This window comes from Pinus tabuliformis, chromosome 7 (genome assembly GCF_031772625.1).
Source record: "Pinus tabuliformis cultivar Carrire ecotype Pingquan chromosome 7, CPIR1, whole genome shotgun sequence".
In the NCBI taxonomy this organism is placed as follows: domain Eukaryota; kingdom Viridiplantae; phylum Streptophyta; class Pinopsida; order Pinales; family Pinaceae; genus Pinus; species Pinus tabuliformis.
The window spans coordinates 1,155,751,112-1,155,775,137 of NC_142293.1; the positions used below are offsets into that span (position 1 = coordinate 1,155,751,112).

General features: G+C 38.4%; 1 pseudogene; it reads right to left on the reverse strand.

Annotated features, from left to right (window-relative positions):
* Positions 1 to 17,847: 17,847 nt before the first annotated feature.
* Positions 17,848 to 18,267, reverse strand: LOC149251589 (beta-fructofuranosidase, soluble isoenzyme I pseudogene; annotated as a pseudogene).
* Between the last annotated feature and the right edge of the window lie 5,759 nt (positions 18,268 to 24,026).

The following is a 24,026-nucleotide window of genomic DNA, read 5'->3' on the forward strand; positions in this document are numbered from 1 at the left end:
TAAACCAGAAACAACTTGAATTAGAAATAACTATGGCTATACTTTTCCCAAAGTGCATGAAGAAGCATCCATAGAGAGAATGCCCATTAAAATATATAGAGGAATGTGCAATCTGTGAGTTGAATCATGCAACAAGTTCATGCCCCTCATTTCTAGGATTGAAAGTGGTTTTTCAAGGGACAGGTGAAGAGATGGAGCAGTTGTACTTTATGGGACCTAAAAAGCCATGGCAACCTCGGCCACCAATGGGAAATCAAGGTATGTTTCCGGATCCATCTCAGTATTTCATTAATTTTAATATGGGTCCTTAGTCCATGCCTTATCCAACTATGTGGCCCCAATACTACCTTCCACCTTAGCAACAATGGGTTCCTCATGCTACTTTGAGTTCTTCCTAGGCTTCAAACTGGCATGGACTTTCTCCTCCTCAACAGTTTCCCTAGTCAATGCCCTAACAACGACTCTAATTGCCCTCTAATATGCCTCTTGGTAATCATCATGTTCGTCCTCAACTTTCGATCCAACCTAGTCTGAATACTAACAATAAAGGGGCTCAGCAAGATGACACCCTCAACCTACCTTCTTATAGCATCTCCACCGCAGAACTTTATGAGATGAATTTATTTGAGATCGGGGTAGGTACTAGATGCTCAACCCCCCCCCCCCCCCCTTTATCATTGAACAAGTTGACAGTAAGGCAAAGGAACCAGAAACAGTCGAAGGGGAATCGAACCAAGTTAGTAAAAATCATACACCTCCTTAGCCGCTAATTACTCAAAAACACCAAGCTGAACTGCCCTATCTAGAAATATTGGCTTTGTGTAAGCAGATCCCTCAAGCCGAGTTTGACTTGTTAGGGGAGTTACAAAATTTGTTTGTTAAGATCCCCCTATTACAAGCTATGAGGGATGTACCTATATATGCAAAAAATCTAATGGAATATTGTGCTAAGAATCCTAAAAAGAAATCAAGGGACCCACTCACCATTCATGTGATGGGAAAGCTATCGGATTTTATGATGGGGAAGGTCATGCTTGTGAAATATGGGGATCCTGGGAACCCAATTTTAACTGTGCAAATTAATGGAGTAGAAATTCCAAATGTGCTGGTAGATTTGGGCGTGGCCATAAATGTAATTACTACCGAGACTATGCATGCATTGGGTCTTCGAAACATGAAACATACACCTACCATGTTAGAGCTGGCAGATCAATCTACACTTAAGCCAGTAGGGAAGTTAGAAGATATCACAATCTGAGTTGATTCATGGCACTACCCTACGGATTTCCTGGTATTGCAAATGTAGTCCCCAGCTGGTGGCCATCCCCTAATTCAAGGAAGACCATGGCTAGAAACTGCAGAAGCTTACATTGGGTGTTGTTTTGGGCATATGGTTATCTCGAATGGGAAGGTTACTAAAAATGTGGCGTTATATCCTCCTACAGAACCTAGCCCATCAGTGAAACCAGTTGGCCGCAAGAAACCTTTACCAAAGGAAGAATCAGAATCTGATAATGAGGAATTAAGACCAATCCTTACTATTGGACAGGCCCTTAGATGAAAGAAGTAAAAGAAAATGACACAATTACTACTTTTATTAGTGATCTCTGTTCTATTTCAGATTCAAATCAGCGAATCCTAGAGTCAGTCGTTAGCTGTGAAACGTAGGAGAATATTGAACAACAGATGGGTTCGATGAGATACCCACAATTGCGTCCCATGGAAACAGTTCTGTGGAAATAGATCTAGGAAAGACCCTGAATATTAATCCAGATCTATCATAATCCCAAACAAAATAAGTCTTGGAAGTTCTTCGAAAACACCAAGAAGCCTTCGCTTGGGACTACATAGACATGAAAGGGATTCTTGCTAATCTATGTACCCATCATATGTATATCAAAGAGGACTGTTGTCCTGTGAGACAACCCTAGAGAAGGATAAACCCTTCTCTGAAAAACATTGTCAAGGAAGAATTTCAAAAGCTGCTAGATGTGGGATATATCTACCCCATTTCGGATAGCCAATGGGTTCCCTGTTGGTGATTGTCCCCAAGAAAAACGGTAAATGGTGAATATGCATGGATTACAGAGAATTGAATAAGGAAACACAGAAAGACCATTTTCCATTACCATTCATTGACCAAGTCTTAGATACTTTGGTTGGGAAGAAGTTCTTCTACTTCCTAGATGGATTTAGTGGGTACAACCAGATCTAGATAGCTCCCAAAGATCAGGATAAAACCAATTTTACATGCTCTTGGAGAACTTTCACATATCGGGTCGTCCCATTTGGTCTTGGTAATGTGCTTGTGACATTCCAAAGTGAAATTTTTGGGATTTTCTTTGATCTGGTAGATGACAGGGTTGATATTTATATGGATGCCTTCACTCCATATGGGAATTCATTCGAGGAGGGGTTGGAAAATCTGGAAAAATTTCTTGAAAGATGCAAACAGATGCATGCCTCTTTGAGTACAGTAAAATGCCACATGATGATGGAGGAAGGAATAGCCTTGGGACATTTACTTTTTGCTGTAGGAATTCGAATGGATCCAGCTAAGATAAAGGTAATATTGCACTTCCTGATACCTATAACAGCCACACGGGTACGTAGATTTATTGGTTGTTCTGGTTATTACAGGAACTTTATAGAAAACTTTGCTAAAATAACACATCTACTTTTTCAATTCCTAAAAAAAGATGTATATTTTGTGTGGACAGATGACTATGATGCAGCCTTTGTGAAGATCAAGGAACTTGTCTGTAGCGTTCTGATCCTTCAAGGGCTGGATTAGACATTACCATTCCATATTCATGTTGATGCCTCTCAGACAACAATTGGGGTAGTTTTGGGGCAACAAGTGGATAAGGTACCATATGTAGTTTACTATGTTAGTAAGAACTTGGCTCCTGCTGAGTTAAATTACATAGTGACTAAAAAATAATTCCTTGTTGTCATCTATGCCATCAACAAGTTTCGGCATTATATTATTGGGTATCCCACCTTCGTACCTGATGAATAAGCCCATTACTCCTGGTCATATTACAAGATGGATTTTGTTACTTCAAGAATTTGACATTACCATAGTAGATAAACCAAGAAAGGACAATGTGGTTGTTGATTTTATGTCTAGGCTAGAAAATAATGTTGAATGTACACCCATTGAAGATAGTTTTCTAGATGACCATCTCTTTACAATTTCTGCTAACATTTGGTGGTATGTAGATATTGCTAACTATCTTGCTCTAGGGAAAGTACCTTGTCATTTGTCATACAAGGATCAGTGTAAGATTATTCATCATAGTACCTGATATTCATGGATGGGAGCATACCACTTTCATACAGGGGTCGATTAGCATATTTGATGTTGTGTATCAGAGGATGAGATCTATGAGATACTAAAGGCTACCCATGATGGCCCTTGTGGAGGCATTTTGCAAATAAAATAACAAGCCACGAGGTGTTGCAAATGGGATACTACTGGCCTTCTATCTTTTGTGATGCCTGAGATTATTTTCGAAGATGTGACAATTGTCAATGGATGGGACAACTTGGGAAATTAGATGAGATGCCACTATAGCCCTAGATAGTCCTCGAACCTTTTGAGAAATGGGAAATTGACATCGCTGGACATTTCAACCCACATTCTCATCAAAATTTTCACATTCTGGTCTACACTGATTATGTGACTAAGTGGGTGGAAGCCAGAGCTATTGCAAGAGCAATAGAACAGGTGGTTGCATATTTTCTTTTTGAAGAAATTTTTGTCCGATATGGTACACCAAGGGAGATCGTTTCAGATGGGGGATCACAGTTCACGTCCCACATGATAGGAAGGCTTATGCAGAAATATGGGGTTAAACACAAAGTGACAACTCCTTACCACCTCCAGGTGAATGGACAAGTACAAAGTACAAACAAGGTATTGGAAAATATCTTGACAAAAACTGTAGCAAGTCATCACCAGGATTGGTCTTAGAAACTTCCAGAAGCTCTTTGGGTGTATAGGACAACATGGTGGAATACAACTGAGTTTTCACCATTTGAGTTAGTCTACGGGAAATCCCCCTTGTTTCTAGTAGAATTTAAGATCAGCACACTCAGAACAGCTTTGGAAGTGGTATTAGACTTATCATAGGCCCAGAAACACTAGCTATAACAACTCAATGGGTTAGATGAGATCTGTTCAGTGGTTGTCCAGAAAACTACTGCTATTCAACAACAGAGAATTAAGTGGCATGATAGATTCATCAAGAAGAAGGTGTTTCATACAAGAGATTGGGCATTTCTTTATGAATCCCGATTTAAGAATTTTAAAGGAAAGGTTCGCACTCGTTGGATGGGACCCTATGGAGTGGACGTTGTGTTTGACAACAGAACAATCAGATTGGTTGCAATAGATGAAACTCGTACTTCTTTCCTAGTGAATGGACACCGTTTGAAATTATACCATCGTCCAAATTCTAAGGATGCCTTCATCAAACACCTCTCTAATAAATCTAGTTTGATGGTTGTTGGTGCAAAGAATGCTCTCTCTGCCTCCTACTAAAAACTATAATAATAATAATAATAATAATAATAATAATAATAATATGTTAGGCCCCTATACTACTAGTGTAACCCCTTATTCTTATTAGTACAACCCACTTATTATATTGATGTACCGATGTAGTGCCCATATTGTTACTATTGTGCCCCATAGAAGCCCATTATTGTTATTATTGTGCCCTTACATTATTATTGTTATGTCGGCTCTGATTATGTTATGACCCCTTAGACTCCTATATATAGAAAGGAGGTCTTTTCATTTGTATCATCCAAGAATTGTTCATTTATGTAATGTAAAGCAGGTTTCCCCCTCAAAGAGGCTGAATTCTAAGGCGTTGATATATATTTTCTATCTTTTCTTGAGTAGGTTTCATAACATTTGGAATCAAAGCTTTGGATTCTAGGGTTTCGCTGCTCCAAACAGGTCATCATGGAATTTTCGCTATAACTTTTTTTCTGTGATGTTTCAGAAGCTAAAACACAAACCCATTTGAGAAGACATCACACTGAAGCTCAGGTCCAAATTGCAGAGTTTTTCGTGCTATATTTGCGGAGATATGATCTGAGAAAGTTGGTCTTTTCATAGACTCCTCAATTGCATTCCAAACAGGTGACCTGGGGAAAATCTTCATAACCTTCTCTCTGGGCATTAGATTGAAATTTTGTAAGAAGGTATAGAACGAGGATGGACTGCAGTTTCTTGTATATATTTTTCAGAGCCAAGGTCAAAACAGGGACACGTGGCACGTCATACAAGTTCGCTCTACTGAATTAGTCTTTAATCAGGTCACTATTGGATATTTGACATAACTCTTCATTGGAGAATCCAATTGGGGTCAGACTGGTGGCATTAGAAAGAGGACACAGATGGATACTACAGGTTGCAATTTCAAAACTTAAAGATCCGAAAGTACAAAGTTATAGTCGTTTCAAGATCAAGCTCCTAAAATCAAGAAAAAACAAGATGAGGAAGTTTGATGGCAAGGATCCGATAAATTGGATACTTTAGATGGAGCAATATTTTGATCTACATGGTGTACCACTGTTACAAAAGGTATGTATTTCATATTCATATTTAGAACTGGATCACTTTTTATGGTATGAAGGGATTTTTTGTCGTAAACAACTTGTTACGCGGTCAATTTTCACGGAGGAAATGATAGCACGTTATGAGGATACAAATAGCAACACCTTCTTTAGAGCAACAACACAACAATTGGAAAGAGTAGAAGGGATTTGTGACATAGTGGAAAGAAAAATTATGGAAACCATGAAGCATACCCCTCACAACTATAAAGATGGAAGTGTTGTTTCTCCCAACCTTCCATAACCTACAAGGGTTACACCACAACAATTGGAGGAAAAAAGAGAAAAAGGGCTTTGTTACAATTGTGATAGAAAATGCACTAAAGGTCATAAGTGTGCTGAGAAGAAATTATTTTAAATAGAATATGAAGATGAGGAAGAAAAGGATCAAGAAACATCAAAAGAAGAGGATATATGCTAGGACCTCATCCCAGAGAAAGAAGAAATGAATCAGACCATATCTTGTAAAGCATTGGCAAGAATTATCACTCCTCAAACTCTCAAGATAGAAGGACATATCAGGAAGCAAAATGTGCAAGAAGTGAAAGATCACATCGAGAAAGAAGAAATGAATCCAACCATATCTTGTAATTCATTGGTCGAAATTACCACTCCTAAAACTATCAAGATAGAAGGACATATCAAGAATAAAAATGTTCAAGAAGTGAAACATCACATTGAGCATCAAGAAATGAATCCGACCATATCTTGTAAAGGATTGGAAGAAATTACCACTCCTCAAACTCTAGAGATAGAATGACATATCAAGAAGAAAAGGGTTCAAGCAGAGAAAGATCACATCGAGAATCAACAACAGTTCTTCAACTTTTAAAGGATAATGCCACTTTGGCGCAAAATCAAATGAAACAACAGGTAGATCAACATTGTAGTGAAAAATGTTTTGATGTAGGAGATTGGGTATTTTTACTGCTACATCTCAAGCAAACTATTTATGAGAAGGAAATGTTGGCAATACTACATGCACTTAAAAAATGTCGACCTTACCGAATGGGAAGACTCTTCAAGGATGAGGATGTGGAAGCATTGTTTTGTGCTATTTCTATTATCCAACTAGATTGGATAAACGAGGCAAGGGATGAATGGAAGAAGGACGAAGAAGTATGGCCACTTATTTAAAAGTTGCAAAAGATCCTAATTCAAACAATATTGCCAGAAATTGAAGAGGAAGGAAAAATCATATTGGAACCTGGAGCAGTCACAAAAACAAGAACCCGACAGCTACAAAATCGATCAATTTCAGAGTATCTCATCAAGTGGAAGAACTTACCCGCTGAAGATTCCACATTAGAGGACAAGAATTGTATACAGAAGCATCAAGAACTACTCAAGCATTGAGGACAACGCTTTTTGAAGGAGAGGGGCATGTTAGGCCCCTATATTACTAGTGTAACCCCTTATTGTTATTAGTACAACCCACTTATTATATTGATGTACCCATGTAGTTCCCATATTGTTACTATTGTGCCACATAGAAGCCCACTATTGTTATTATTGTGCCCTTACATTATTATTGTTATGTCGGCTCTGTTTATGTGATGACCCCTTAGACTCCTATATATAGAAAGGAGGTCTTTTCATTTGTATCATCCAAGAATTTTTCATTTATGTAATGTAAAGGAGGTTACCCGTCGAACAGGCTGAACTCTAAGGTGTTGATCTATCTTTTATATCTTTTCTTGAGTTGGTTTCATAACTTAATAATAATACTGCTACTACTTACTCATTTGTCTTTTGCAGGAATAAGAATAAAAAAATGACAAGGAGAAGTTGAAAGGAAATTTTCCAAGTAATAGTGGATGTTGTTACTCTGCTGCTGCTGTTACTCAGCCATTGTTGTTACTACGTCGGTGTTGTTACTCCACCACCATTGTTACACTTGAAATTTTTCTAAGTATCAATTGTTGTTACCACCGGTGCTATTACTCCGCCGTTGTTGTTGCTTCGTTGGTGATGTTACTCCACCGTTGCTGTTACTCCGCCAGTGCTATTACTCTGTCACTGTTGTTACTCTGTCGGTGTTGTTACTTTGTCGTTGTTGTTACTCTGTCGGTGTTGTTACTCTACCATTGCTGTTACTCTGTCGGTGTTGTTACTCCATCGTTGTTGTTCCTCTGCCAATGTTGTTACTTTGCCGTTGCTGTAACTCCACTGGTTAATTTTCTATTACCCCGTCGCCATGTAGGTCTCTAGGTATGCCTTTGTTGACTCTACGGATTTAATTAAAATATTCTATTAAAGAGATAAGTACGTGCTGCGGATGGCCACATTTAAGTTGGGAGGGTCCCGTCATAAATAAACAATGGTGTACTTAAACTGTATTAATGATACATCATTACCAAATCCAATGCAAATGGTAAAAAAAAATATCGTGATTTTGTAATAATGACCATGACGCATTGGAATTTGAATTTGTATGCCAATACCTTATCAGTCTTTTCCCAATGCATTTCATTCAATTTTTATAATTATTCCATTGTACAACCATAACTTGCCATAATTCACTGCGTTTCCCAAGATAAACCGATCACTCTCACTACCCTTTGACCCCGCGACCACCATGCTGCTATCATTGTTGTTGTTAGTGTGGATTGCTGCTACTCTCCCCCTACCAGTCGACAGCATCCACCATGCTGTTATTGTCTCTATAGTGATGGGTGGATTGGCTGTGCGTCATGAGCCGGAGGATACAAAAGTGGTCCGTAACAACTAGCAAGTATGGAAGATCTTTATAAATGCATTTTGGAATGTTTATCTCGACAGGTTGTAGGGATTCAATGAAGGAGTTGCAATAGAGTTCGCACTCAATTTAGGCAAAGAGAGCTCTCGGGTTAGAGGGATAGAAGTCCCTATCATAAAGGAAGCTATCACGAAGGTCATTGGGCTACCCCAGCATGGAAAAAGCTGGTTTTCATGAAGAACCTCCCTCCCGGAGTTCCCTAAAGCATTTTTGCAAGTTGGTGAGAGCGTCATCCAAAAAGGCTGAAGACATGACCGGAATTCATTACTGCACCTATGCGCCAATGTAGCAAGTTTTATAATGAGATATATAACTTTCTCAGGGTGGTACACCACCATATTTAAATATCACTTAAGAGTGTTTGCTCACCTCCAGTTTCCACAGTCAGAATCTTTCTCGTTAAACATCCCTTTCTTCCTGTTGAAGAGCCTCTAGTTGATGGTGCAATCTGCTCAGTGCCCATGACAAGTTGCAACAGTCATCACCAACCATGGGTTGGTTCGGCTACTGGTTATGCATGCAATAGCCTAGTTCCAAATCCCATGGGAAAAATTCCAGGAATCAATAGAGGAAGAGATAGTAGTTGTTATAGCCGCTAGGGGAGAGGAGCTGGAAGCAATGAAGGAAGAACTGGTAGCAGAAGATGAATACGTGGACTAGGACGAACCAAAGGAAATGGAAATGGAGACCAAGGAAGCGGAGCAAAACAGGGAGCCTGAAGCGAAAGGACCAATCAAGGCTATTACACAAGAACCAACCTCAACTATGGAGCCAATGGAAGAAGAAGTACTGGAGCAAGAAAGGGTCGAGATAGAAGAAATTGTCAACATTATGGCCATGGCTGCTCCACAAGAACCAACCTTGAACATGGGGCTAATGGAGGAGGATAGACCGAGCGAGGAAAGAGTTGGAATGAAAGAAGTCATTAGCGCCATAGCTGAGGCTGTCACACAAGAACCAGCCTTGATTATGGAGCCAATGGAGGAGGATGGACCAGGGAAAGAGAGGCCTAAGGCTAAAGAAACCGTGGGACCGACAGAAGGAGAAACTATGGACATAATGGATGGGGTTGACATGGTGGTATAGGAGTCCACTTTCATTAATGTCGTGCTAGAGGGAATAGTGCCAACACCATCTGCTCAAGAAATGTTGGATATGAGTGGTGGTGTCACACAAGAACCACCACCAATCCCTTCGGCTCCAGAGACTGTACAGGAATTAAATCATGAGGTTGACACTGTTCCAAAAGAACCAGTGTCAACCACAGGACCAAAGACCACATTGGGGGAAGCCTCGACTCAAAGAAGAGCTATTGAAGATAAAGGAAAAGAGATCGAGGTCAGAGTCGGGGATGGAACAGACCAGTCAGAAAATATTTTTCAATTTCCTTTTTTTTCATCCATTCTGAAAGGAGTGAGTACATCTCGTACTTCCTGACGAATAAAGGAGGAGATTGTTGTTCCCACAATTCTGAAATTTGATGGGTCAATCAAAGGACAAGTTGCCATAGGACTGTTGGCTTCCGACTCCTAGCAAGACCTTCTCGAGGGACAAAGAGAGGAAGAACGCCCTACGGAGCCACGAGAACAACAATTGGGTGAGGAAAATATTCTTTGGGCAACAGGTGCCTAGGAACATAGAATAGAGGAAGGGGCAAGAGTTTCTGAAATAGGGGAACCAAGAGGGGAGATAATGGTTGAAACGCCTATGGATATCCATCCAATTGATCCGCCACCTATTGAGACAGCTCCACAGTGGGTTGAGGTAATGGTTAAGAAGGAAGCAGTTGCTTCCGAGGGAGAGGGACCAAGCAGAATGGTTTCGATAATTGAACCTATGGATACTCCCTTGAGTAATCCATCAGCTTTTGAACTAGTGGCAAGGCCGGTCGAGGTGGTCGTGAAGCAAGAAATGATTGAGGAAGAGAAAACGAGGGGGGAAAACCCGAAAATATGTCTAACAGACATTCCCCCAGGTGACCTATCTCCTGCTAAATTGGCTACAGTACCAAAGGAGGCGGTGTTCAAGAAGGAATGGATAGAGTTGTGTGAGTAGCAGAGGCTTCCCGCCAAGTAGAAATATCAGTTGCAATTCAGGGATGTGAAGTGGCTAAGAACAGAGGTTAGGAGGTTGAACAAGTGGGCGCACTGGCTAAAGAAAAAGGTGAGGAAAGATATACATCATGCTAAGAAGCCCAAATCCACGGTGTCTTAAGCAGAAACATAGGTGGACAATGTGGCAACAACTTCTGTTGCCATTCAAATGGACCCAATCGAGTAGTTGTTCGAAGGCCATGAGTTCTCCTTGATAGCTAAAATTCAAACCTGAAAATACAATGCAACACGGTATCAGAATGAAGTGAAGAGAGGCCAGGAATAGGCATCCAAGGCTATATTTGAATATGTGGATTATGTGGACATATTGTGATTGAGGCATGCAAAGTAGCAGTTCAAGGTGGAACAGTTGGAGGCACAAGTGACAGAATTGAAGGTTGATAAAGAACAAATGTTCAGCTTGGCAAAAGAGGTAATGGCATGTCATCTTCCTACTACTAGCTATGCTCTATTCTTTCATGAGAAATTCATTTTCTTCTGTTTGGAGAGCATTAGGAAGGAAATCAGTTATGAAATTGAGGATGGGGTATAGTTCCTTTAGATATTGAGGGCCCATGATTTAGCAACTCAACAATTGATGTGTGAGTTTTATCTGCATGGATATCTCTTGCGTGCTAAAAAAGAATTTAATCCAGTACCATAGGTGGGGGACATTCATTTAAGGGCATTCGCCTCCTACACTCTCAATTAGATAAGCTAGCAGAAGGATTCCAATACGTTTGAATCAAATCAGACCATGAAGCCTCTTATGGTGAGAGGAGAACATGAGTAGTCAATGACTATGTACAATAAGCACACCACCTTTTCAGGGATTGAGGGGAACAAAGAATGTATGCTGATAACACAAAGGCGGTGCATTGATCTTTGTGTCAAACAAATATTCACATTTTAGGATGAGGCCCTCGACAGTTGCCAGAAAAGGTGGATGATGTCACCTACTTTCGTCCGAAATAGGGAACCGTTTGGGGCACCAAATTTTGCACGGGCACTAAGTAGAGTGCCAAGATACGTGGCATGCATCCAAACATGTGGGGTCCAGTCGATGGGGATTGGGTGCATTTTTCCTATCATTTGGTTCCCAACAGAGCACTATACCCTAGCATATAATGTACTAGACGATTGGTGGAAGGAAGTTCTTCTTTCAGAGGGGTACAAGGTTCCAAGAACAAATATGGTAGAGGAATATGATCTCGCCCAGCTCCACGAGGACCACAGCAAATCTAACCCATATTTATGGAGGTATCGAACTGCGTGAGGGCATGTAGAAGGCTAGTTGGGGGGAGATGTTGGGCACCAAATCTACTTAACTTTTCCTTACATTTCCACCCATCCTTTTATCCTTTTTACACTCATTAACATACATTTATTATGATAAATCTATGAGGTAAACCCCTTTCTCTGTCTCTTGGAATATTTAGTTAATGAAGTAGATAAATGAGGGTTTTGCCGATGCGAACCACTAAAACTTGTTATGTCCACATATTCCGAGGAATAGGTGTTGATCTCACCACATGTAGTAGCAGTTTCACAACTCACAGTAACTGTTCAGCAATGCTGAAACAACATAACCAAATCGCAGCTGTTTTAATCCACTTTGGATCATTTTTGTTCTTTCTCTCTCGGCACTATGCTATTCTGAATTGTTGTATATTTTTGGGCATTTAGCTGTCAAGTTTTGGGGAAGATGTTATTACCCTTGTATTGTATAAAAGGGGTTTCATTCCTATGCGAAGGGTTAGCCACACAGAGATATGTATTGTAACAGATCTTCTAAAGATTAATAAAGTATAAGTACCTTACTGTTCTATCTTTTGTTGTGAGTTAACACAGCCTTGAACAGAGAGCTGGGCCCGCTCTTCTGATCAGGTGTTGTGTGTCTTCCTTTTATGTATGTTGTTTAATTGCTGCATTTATTTTCTTATTGTTGTTACAAATTTCCATAGAATGTTGTGAATGTCTTTTTAAGTTCTGCAATTTAATTTCTATTACTGTTATAGTGATGCTTTAATCTCTTAGTCACGAACCCTTGGTTGATGTAAGATTGTAACCTTGCTCCTCCATATACCTTGCCCGTTACCTTGAAACGTGTATGCACGTGGATAGATGAATTAGTGTAGGAAAAAGGGTTGAATAATTTGTTCACACTTAGACACCAACACTGTGTATGAGTCAAGGCCTCGCATTGTTATTGTTACATTGGGAAATAATTTGTATAGGATATCATAGGTAGCATTGCCTACCACCATCTCTCTAGTTACTACAAAACAATGTAGTAAGCTCATTTCCAAAACCGGGAAATTTGTTTTCCTGATGATACATCCTTAATGAAAGAAGAAGACGATGGTCACAACCTCTAGACAAGGCCCCTCTACACAACAACAACATATGGACAAGGTCATGGAGGAGTAAGAGGATATCTTCACCTCCCCCGTAGGGGTGCCTCTACACTGTTAATTCAAGCACTCCATCGATCTGACCCTAGGTGCATCGTTACCCAATGGACCAATCTATTTATGCTCCATTCTAGAGAACGATGAAATCAAGAGGCAAATTCAGGAGCTACTATAGAAAGGTCACTTTCGATTGAGTTCATGGTTTTGTGGGAGCCTGATCGTGTTGGTATAGAAGAAGGATCGGACTTGGAGACTTTGTATTGACTATTGGGTGCTAAAAAAGATCATTGTATGGAATATGTACCTGATCCCATAGATTGATGACCTTTTGGACCAAATCAAGGGGGGAAAATATTTTAGAAAGATTGACTTGAAGTCTGGATATCACCAGGTAACAATCGAACCCTCCGATGTGTGGAAGACTGTCTTTAAAGGCAAGGAGGGACATTTCGAATGGTTGGTTATGCCTTTTAGGTTGATGAATGCACCTGCAACCTTCATGAGGCTGATGGATAACATCTTGCAGCCATTCAAAAACTCATTTGTAGTGGTATACTTGGATGAGATCATGATCTTCAGCTAGACTTTGGAAGAGCACCTCCACCACATTTGATAGGTTCTCCAAACACTACGGCAACACAAGTTGTGTACCAATTTGGGGAAATGCACTTTTGACATGACCCAGGTTTAGTATGTAGGATACAATATTGATGAATGAGGGGTGCATGTGGATCCAAACAAGATCCAATTCTTTCAGGATTGGCTAGCCCCAACCACTTTGGGAGAGCTCCACAACTTTCTAGGTCTTACCAATTTCTACCACAGGTTCATGTTGGGGTTCTCTCATATCACTTGGCCCTTGAGCTAAGTCACCAAAGGAGGAGTGAAAGAAAAATTATTTCAGTCTGAATCTAAACAGGAGGTGTTCATGTACTTGAAACATCATCTCTACTCTGCACCAATTCTCACATTACCAGACTTGCAAAAACAATTTGAGATCGAGATAGATGACTCTGACTATGATATTGGGGTAGTCCTTACTCAATAGGGGCATCTAGTGGCATATCACAGTGAGACACTTCCAGACAGAGTTTAGAAGTATCACACTTATGACAAATAAATGTATTCCATTGTGCAGGCTTGCCGATAATGGAAGCATTACATTTTGGGGAAGTAAACGGTCATCCACACAGACCACCAACCCATACAGTTCATACAGATGCAAGGGAAGTTGCAGAACGATCACCATTAGAAGTGGTCCACATACCTGCAACAGTTCCATTTGAATATAATGTACAAGAAGGGCAACACAAATAATGTTGGAGACTACCTTAGCCAACCACCGATCATGGTGTTAACCACTATGGTCAACTCTTATGGGCACAAGACTTCTGATTGACACTTCTCTACAAAAGCGACCCAAGATTAGGCCACACATACCATATGATCTTGGAGGGTCAACAAGTTCTAGATTTTCACCTCAAAGATGCTTTTTTATGCCACCTGGGACACCTTTGTGTTCCCGCAAGAGAGCGTGCGAAGATGATTTGCTAAGCGCATTACAGTTGGGCTGTTAGACATTTCAGGATTGATAAAATGGTGGCAATATTGTAGAAGCATTTCTATTTGTTGAATCTTCGATAAGATGGTGGGAAGTACAAAAGATATTGCACTACCTTTGCCATTGCTGAATCGACCATCAAGAAGCAAGGTCTCTATACTCTGCTTCCTACCCCTAGTCAACCTTGGGAATCAATCTCCATTGATTACATGTCAGGCCTTCCTTCTACTAAGAATGGAAATGACTATGTTTTGTGGTCATCGAGAGATTCTTGAAGAGTATCACAGTAGAAGTCACTGCTAAACTCTTCTTTGAATGAGTGTGGGTATACTTTGGGATCCCACAATATATCATCTCAGATCGAGATATTAAATTACTCAGTACATTTTGGTCCAGTCTTTGGTCAATGTTGGACAGTAAGCTCACTAAGTCCACAACTTTCCTCCCCAAACTAATGACTAGACAGAGGTGGAAAACATGATGATCGTACACATTCTACGAATGTACAACTCAAAGCATCCACGTAGGTGGGATGAGACCCTCCTCTATGTCCAACACGACTACAACCGAGCTCTCCATAGCTTGACTGGGCACACCCATTTTCATGTGGACTTGGGACTCCAACCACTATGTCCTATTGATGTGGCCATACAATTTGCAACGACTCCGACAGATTCGACTCATGTCTAGTCCGATGCCGACAAGGAAATAGCTTCATTGAGCACATTCAAAAAATCCACCAACAGGTCCAGGACATATTGGAAAAATTCAATGCTACGTACAAGTAATGAGGTGATCAACATCAGGTGCCACACAAGTTCTGGGTGGGTGACAAAGTTTGACTACATTTGCAGAAGGAGCACCTCGTTGGACCCCACCTTAAGATTCACCCACTGCGATATGCACCGTACACCATTGCCAAGGTTGTGGGAGATAATTCTTTTGAGATTAAGCATTCCCCCATTCCTTGGCTTACACCCAGTGTTCAATGTGGATCACCTTCGACCATACTTTCCACCATTCCTGGACACGCCTGACATTGCATAACAACTCACACCAACAAATTTAAATCCAAATTGCATGGAACAAGTTGGAACTGATCAGATCATGGACATGCATATCAAGAACACTCGCCAACTAAAGTTCTAACTATATTGAGTTGTCAAATCCGACCAACTCCTACACCAAAGAAAATGGCTCACTAGGGACCAAGTTAAGTAGAAGTTTCCTTATCTCATGGAGGAACTCAATGCAGTAGAGACCATTTATTCCTAAGGGGGGAGGAATGATTGAGGTGGATATTGGTGGCCACTTGCCTATTCCACTTGTACCCTCACCATTTTTGTGATAGTTTTTTTTTTAGTTTCCTTAATTGTAGCACAATTTACTATTTTTGGTGGCTTTTTGGGTCTTGAACTTTCAGAACCATTTTGAGGCCCTAAATGATGTTTTTTGGCAATATTCTTTTGGGAAATTTCAACAAAATTGCATTTTCAGTTGTATTCCTCAGAGATATATTTCCAACGAGGTATCATGCAGATCAAATAGAGATAATATGACCAAGTTACGACCCTGAGAAGTTGATTGCCCAACTAACCCTAACGGGGCCCATAAACTCTTGGTGTTACATCTCCTCGGGTTAGGGTTTTGGTTGTTTATGGTTTTCTCTTATTGTTCAGTAATAAAAAGGCTCTTGAGCCTCATTGTAACTCAATTCAGAGGACTGTAGTTGCCACATCTCTTCTTAGAGATAAGCTACCATCGCCCGAGCTAGTCTTATTTCCATTCTTTTTGCAAGCATATTACATTATTTGATATTAATGAAAGGAAATGTTTTTTTGCTGCATCTCTTTATTTATGGTTATATCTATAATTTGTTGCATTCCTGTATAAATTCAGATCAATCCCAATGTTATGCACACAAATATCAACTAGTTTTTAAGGGTGGCAATACGATCTGTGATAATGAGCCACACCATAAAAAATCTAGTGATGTTCATTAATCCACCCACGAAAAGCACCACTAATGGAGGAGAAAATTTGTACAATGTACCAGAAATAATCCTCATGTTTTCTCCCAAATCATTAAAGAACACCAACGTGTCTAACATCTTTTGGTCATGCTTCAGATCCATTTGATTGCAGGAGAATAAATGCCAAATATATGTGTACCCCCTGTGGACGCCATTTTTATAAAACATACAAACAGAAGAAACCTTCTGTTGTTAACAAAAAACATTACAAAATCTAGTGTTTCCTTCAACTCCATGATGACAAAAATATTTACAAAATAAGGGATTTAACACCTCAGAACCTTAGAACCATGAATGCAGATGAAGATTTAAAACTCACAATATCCCAATTTCACTCAAATAAGGTTTTGCTGCTAATGGCTGGACTAAAATCCTTATCTATAGAATCCATGAATCCTTAGAGGACTTTGTCTACAGGGAATCAGAGAAGAGTAGCCTAACTAGGATTTCAAATGGCAGTTTATACTTCATAATATGAAGAAATGTGGATACCTAAACCTCCCACCTCATGATCAACACTTCGATTGGACATGGATTGCACATGTACAACTCAAAGCACCACAATTGTATGTTGAATCCCAATATAATCATCTCAATCTCAGATTATTGAGATGAAGAACAAAATATATTTAAGGAATCCAAATCTTAACACAACATGAATAACATGATCCTGTAGATTGGAAATAACTATATTAAACACCTATGTGATTGATGACCTCGATTCATACTCTTTAGGTACTGAGAGTCGTAGAAGCTTAATCTTAAACTAATTTATTTGTTCCATCAAATTTTTCTCAGCTATAACTAATAACCCAAACGGTCCCAACACACCTCTACCTGCAGCTCCTCTGCTAGTGTTGCAGTACTAGATTGCATTAACTTTGGGTGCATCAATGGCACAAACATCCTTCTAGAATTCAATAACTAGCTCAATATCCAATTGTAGCAGCAACCCTGTAACACACCACAGGATCGAAACTAGTAAGTTTCATAAAATGAAATCTAGTATTGAATCACTGAGTACCCGTATGTGAACAACCTTGGTTGTATTAACTTCCACAACAGAGCCTAGCTGGAGCAGCAAGTTTTCGACGACCAGCTCAGTAGACCAAAGCTCATCAATTTCTTCGACTGACAATTAGATAATATTGGTATTCATCTTGTTATCAAACAAAATATGTTTGGGAATATTCTACAAAAGAAATCAATAGTCTCACAATCGAACCCCCAGGACACTAAAGATGACTAGAAAATAGATAAATATATTAGGGTTAAAGATAAAGATCATGACTTCCAAAGAAGCCCATCCTTTTCTAATATTGTCATGCTCACTATCAATTTCTCCAACCCATCCTCAAAGAATTATTCTCACCTTCAATGGATCATAAAAAGTCTTAGAAGCATAATATTTCCCATAATCATACCACAGCCCCAGCCTAACATCCATTTCAAGATTATCAGGGATAAATTTCTGGCTTGAGGCATTGTAAGTTCCAATGGTGTAATAATCATGCTTATCGCCATTGAAGCTATCTTTGAGCACATGCTTAACAACCACTCTATTTGTAGAAGTGTCCAAACCTAACACTCCAGAGGTGGCCACGAGATAGAAATCCTCACCCTCCCACATGCAAATTTCGTTAACATAATGTAGAATATTCTCTTCTTCATACTTGACAAAGTCTTCCATCTTGAAAATTAGGGCCACGCCTGTTATCTCGAGCTTCGACCTGATTGTAATCCACCATGCTCCATCTTCGCCAATCCAGCTCATGGTCAGATTCATGAAATTTTTGATCCCTATGCCCTTGGGCGTAATTATGACAAGATTCACCTCCAATTTCACCCATTTCTTGAGAAGCATATTAGATGCATTCTATGGAAAGGCCAAGTTTTGGACTTGAAAGAATTCATTCGTGGATCTCATATAGAGCATCACATTGCTCCCATTCACCAAGAATGTAGCAGACCCTGTCCAAGTTCCATTGATGTCATACCAGTGGTTGGGAACCATGGACAAATCCAAGTAAACCAGTGCACCAGATCCTTCTACACCTTGTGACCCCATGTTATGTTTCCCCAATTGGTCAAGTATAGATTTTATTGATAGAATAGATAATACCATCCATTGTACACCAAAGGTGCTAAGGCCACAAAAAATAAAATTTATTTCACTTCAATCCATAACTCATTCAATTGCAATAAGGCTGGTATCTAGCTTTCAATACAATTTCAAGGCTATATGCTACTTTTAAGTGTCCCCAACAATGCTTACAAAGAATATTAGTGTAAGTGTCAAAGATTTAGAGGTATTTGATAGTGGTAAAATATCAGTATAATTATACAAGATCTAAAAGTATTTAACATGGGTTGAATTTTAAAATATATTCATTCAAAAAGTCATTACAACTTGCAATCCTATCACAATCACATTAGAATCTTGATACAATATTAATAAAAGTTAAAGTTAAACCTACAATGACATTACATAGAGCTTTCCTAAAAGAAAAGGGTTTCTCTGAACTAACAATCTTACCATATGGCTCTGCTGACATTCAATTAAGCCATAGAACCCAGCGTCAATCCCACACATAGCAATAGACAAGAATCAAAATGAAACGAAGAAATTAAATAAAAGTAAGAGTAAATCCAAATGTCTTAAATTTCTTCCAACACAGTGTTGTTCATTGAGTTCCTCTTAGGTGAAAATGAAACCTCGTTCATTGCCATGAGAGCTCAACATTCATCCATGGATATGGCAAAATCAAAGACCCCATGATTTTTTCAGAAATAACTTTGATTTGTCCCCTGGAAATCACACACTCCGTTGTCGTTCGTTCTTCCTAGTGTTTGCCACCATTTTTATTGTTGAATATCGTCTTCCTATAGAGTCCTACAACAACAATAATAAACACACAAATAATTGTAGGCCTAAGTGATGCATATGGATGGAATATCAATATTGTTTCAGTTACAACTTACAATCTTATATAAATCACATTAGAATCTTGATATAGTATCAATAAAAGCTAAAATTAAACCTACAGTGACAGTACAAAGAACTTTCCCAAAATAAAAGGGTTTCTCTAAACTAATAATGTTACCATCTGGATCTATTGATGTTCAATTCATCCACAAACCCTAGCACCAATCCCACACAGAACAACAGACAAGAATAAGAATAAACCGAAGAAATTAAATAAAATTAAGAGTAAATCCAAATCTATTAAATTTCTTCCAACATAGTACCATTCATGCAATTCTTCTCAGGATGAAAATGAAACCATGTTCACTGCCATGAGAGTTCAGTGTTTTTCCATGGATACAGCAAAATCAAATACCCCACGATTTTTTTAGAAACAACTTGGACTCGTCCCCTTGAAATCACATACTTTGGTGCCATCATTTTGCCTTTTGAATATCATTTTCTCGTAAAGTCCTACAATAACAATAAGAAACACACAAAGAATTGAAGGCCTAACTGATGCGAATGGACAAAATATCGACATTTTTTTTAGTTATAATGAGAGCTTTGATCCATCAGTGGAAAACATTTTAATCATCTAACATCAGATCAGAGGCATCATAGTAAGACACATAAGACAAGAGGGGAGTTTATTTCATAGGGGAATGCCTTACGACGTAGTTATTTAAATTCTAAAGTAATCCATATTATGATATATATATATATGGAAATTTTTGTGACCCATCAATATACCATTCCATGGTCAACTCTTTTAAGCATTTCAATCAATTCCTTATCTCAAGGTTGAATTAAAAGATGAAAATAGATTGAAATAAGTTTTATTCAATTTTAAAAGATGTTTTGTAAACAACAAATATTTTTTATTCAATATTATTTCTTTTGATATTATATACAAGACCTTAGTCATAACATGATATAATTCAATAGTTTTAGAATTTAACATAGGTCAAAAAAACAATATATGGTAACATTTTTATATAATTTTATATAACATTATCAAATTTCCTAAATTTACTTAGCTATCCAAGTATTTAAATCGATTATTTATTATTGAAATAAGTTTTATTCAATTTTAAAAGATGTCAAGATGTAAATTACAATTAAGTTTTATTTGATTTTATTTCTTTTGAAGTTATATACAAGAGCTTAGTCACACACACACACACACATGTATATATTATGTTTGTTGCACCTTTTACAATTCAATATGAAGCATGCGTGTAACTCTTTCAATGCTTTATATCAAAGTCACAAATGGCATTTATTAATAACATAAAAATATTTTAATGTTGTTCAAAACCTAGATCTAGTTAAATTTCCATTTTAAGTAAAATAATATTATATTAACTTGGTTAAATTATTAATGGATTAAATATGAGATCTTTCTTCATTCTAAATCTATAGGGTTCACATAAGGATCCTATCCTTGAAAATAAAACCTCCTTGAAATTTGTAAAACTTTAGTTTTGCAAAGGGTCGATCGAGCTTGATAGCTCCATCCAATTGCTAGTTAGCTATTTGAATTTATAACTAAAGCACTTGATTGAGTCACTGAGGTATTAAAAATCATAATTTTAGTACCTCTTCTGCATATTTCTCTACAAGACCATTTTTTACCCTAGTGGACTTAGGGTATAATTTTTCCTTAATTGGTGGAGTTGACCATGTTGGATTCATGAAAGAATACTCTATGCAATGACATATGAGCTTGACATTTTCTAATTCATATGATATTTTTCATCTAATTTATTTTAAACATAATTCTTGAATTTTTTTATTCAAAGGGGATGAATGAAAAATCAATAACATAAAATATACACAATGAAAAAATTTCAAAAAATACTATTACCTTCATTTACAAGACGAGTCCTCTTCAAAAGGGTACTCATGGTTTTTCCATTTATTTAAATAGTTGAAAAAAATTTACGTGAGAACATGTGTCTGTAAAATGCAATTAAAATATTACTATGCCAACTTCAAAAAGTAATAAAAAAATATAATTTTGCATAATTTTTTTATTTTTTAATATGCATAACTTAGTTCTCTCGGTGTAGATCATTTTTTTTCCAAAGAAAAAAATCAGCAACTTTCTATTAATTAAAATGGAGACTTACATTGTAGTATATGCAATGAATAATTCCAGGGATGTCTCAAAGGACTCATGTGATTGAAGCACACAGAGTAGCAGAGCTACCCTAAAAAAATAAAAAATAAAAAATACTCTTTTCTCCCTTTATTTTTTTCCACTTTTCGCCAACCTCCTGTGTTGGGAGTGGCTATAATGGAAAGCTAATTTTTGTTTGTAATGGGAGAGTCTTTGTCAGATTCAGATCCTTCTAAGCCATGAGTTCGCTTGGTGCCAATTATTTCCATTCCTATTGGTTGAACTTCTTGGTGCTGTAGTGGGTTGCCGAGGTCTTCCTCCGCATTAGGTGTGCTGTTTTGTGTCTTTTGCTCCTCCATTTCTACTTTGTCTTCTGTTTTTTTTGCTTGTTCTCCTTCTTCCTCAAGGGGGTAAGTGTGTTGCCATACTTTTGCCTGTTTCTGTTGCTTCTTGTTGCACTTGGGTGTTTGTTTGGCTTTCGGACTTGCACTATGGAGGTGTCCTGTTTGTGAACACCCACGACATCAAAAGGCTGTATTTTCATAATCTAGCGATTGTATCCATTGTGTATTATTGAAGTTCAATGTTATGTTTGCTGGTAGTCCTTCACTGTGATCTACCTCAATGCATATCTTGGAAAAAGTGAATATTCCTCTTATAAGTCTATCATTGTTAATTTTGAGGAATTTTCCCAATGTATTTCCTATGGTGATCAATACATAGTGGTGCTAAAAGTGTAGAGGGAGGTTGTGCAACCTGACCCAAACTGGCATATTTGATACCACAATTGTGTTGGCGTCGAACTCTGGAAACCACAGGGTCATAAATAGTCCTGCATTACCCCAGAACCATGGTCCCTTGTTTAGTATATTTTCCCTTTCTTGTGTTGTTCTGAATTGAACTATAAAGAATCCTTTTGGGCATGAGTATATTTCATAGTCTGGTGACCAAGCCTCATATATCCATTGCTGCAGCATATTAGATTTAGGCCAGAATCCACTGAACCTACATATAACTGATTTGGAATAGATATCTGTGTATAGGTTCTTTACCTCAGGCATCATGATGGTAAGCACAGGGTTCTCAGGTTTTTGTTCTACGATGTAAGGTCCTGGTAGCTCTGGCATAGTTTTTGCTTTGGCTTGTGCTTTATCCTTGCCTTTGACTGCGTCCTTAAAAGATCCAGTGCTTTTTGAGCTAGTTCCAGTGCAACGACCCCTCAAACACAGGTTGAGTATGATGGTAGAGTCTGTGGTAATGCCATAGTCCTGGAGAGTGTGTTGGTCCTCTAGACTGTGGCCTGAGCAGATCAAATTTTACTGGTGCGTTGGTATACCCAAGTAGTTCTAGATTTTTAACCTTAGCTCCTGAATCCTCTCCCCCTTCCAGATTCTCTAGCAGATGGTCTTGCCCTCTAGTGTTTTGATGAAGATTTGTATCCGATCTTCCTCAGTTGTGGGTGGAGAAGGGACTCGATCGGTTACCCATGTGCCCTAAGATGGCAGGGGTGAGTATGGTGATGATCTGTCTGATTCTTCTTTGGCTGAGTCCTGACAGACCTCCAAATGCAAGGAATTTTTTACAAGAAACACCCTAGCCATGGATCTCGTCTTCCACTTGGTGGCACAAACCCTCACCAGTCCAATGGAGAATGACGACGTGGCGATCTGCACGGCCCTTAGCCATTCTTGTGCAACCCAATCCTGCCTGACTTCCTCTCCATTTTTGTTTTGCTTGTTAACGACGGATCGATCGAAAATAGGGTATTCATTTGGCTGATCTAGTCGATGATGGGGAGAAACACCTTTACCTTGTCTCGGTAATGTTGACCCCTGCTTCACACAGTAAAACACACCTTGATTTAGGCGGAGAGGGCATTCACTTGGCCTGAGTAAGGCTCGTTCCATCGCAAAGGAATCATTTTCTGGTTCAATGCCGAGCCATAACATTGACTGAATGTCATAGTCAGCTAGCCCGGCTACTGGTTTTCTGTGAAGGCTTTGTACTGTTTCATTGTAAGCCTAATCTTTGGTTTGCAGTGTGGCGGTGGCCATGGCTAGGGTTTCCCGCTTGGTAGAAATTATATTAAAATTCTTGATACAATCATTTCACTCTCAGTGTAGATCATGCTCATATATATATATATATATATATATATATATATATATATATATATATATATATATATATATATATATATATATATATATATATATATATATATATATATATATATATATATAAATATATATATATATTAAAAATTACACATTTTAGACTAAGTTATGCTAGTTGAACCCACACATACCTCTTAAGATGTGAAAAAATTTGCAAGGAAAAACATTTCATTGAATGGAAAATACACTTGATTATTTTGCAAAAAATATTATTAGGACAACAACATGATTCTCCAAAATTTATTTTTTTACCTCAAAACAAAATT